Source organism: Suncus etruscus, chromosome 15, assembly GCF_024139225.1.
Source record: "Suncus etruscus isolate mSunEtr1 chromosome 15, mSunEtr1.pri.cur, whole genome shotgun sequence".
Lineage (NCBI taxonomy): Eukaryota > Metazoa > Chordata > Mammalia > Eulipotyphla > Soricidae > Suncus > Suncus etruscus.
The window spans coordinates 92,894,357-92,894,858 of NC_064862.1; positions in this window are offsets into that span (position 1 = coordinate 92,894,357).

Sequence of the window (502 nt, forward strand, 5' to 3'; positions counted from 1 at the left end):
TTTCACTCAGCATAATAGTTTTCATGTCCATGCACGTTTTGAAAAATTTCATGACTTCATTTTTCTGACAGCTGTATAGTATTCCACTGTGTATGTGTACCACAGTTTCTTTAGCCATTCATTCATTGTCAGGCATCTGGCTTCTTTCCAGATTTTGGCTATTGTAAATAGCACTGCAATGAATATAGGTGTGAGTAAGGTCTTTTTGTGTTCCTAGGGTAATTTCCTAGAAATGCTATCACTAGATCATATGGGAGGGAACTCAATTTTCAGTTTTTTGAGGATCTCCATATTGTTTTCTATAAGGACTGGACTAGACAGCATTCCCACGAGCAGGGAATGAGAGTTCCTTTCTCCCGGCATTCCCACCAGCACTGATTGTTCTTGTTTCTTGTGATGTGTGCCAGTCTCTGTGGCATGAGATAATACCTCATTGTTTTGATTTGCATCTCCCTGATGATTAGTGATATTTCTCCACTATTTTTAAATTTTCATTTTTGGG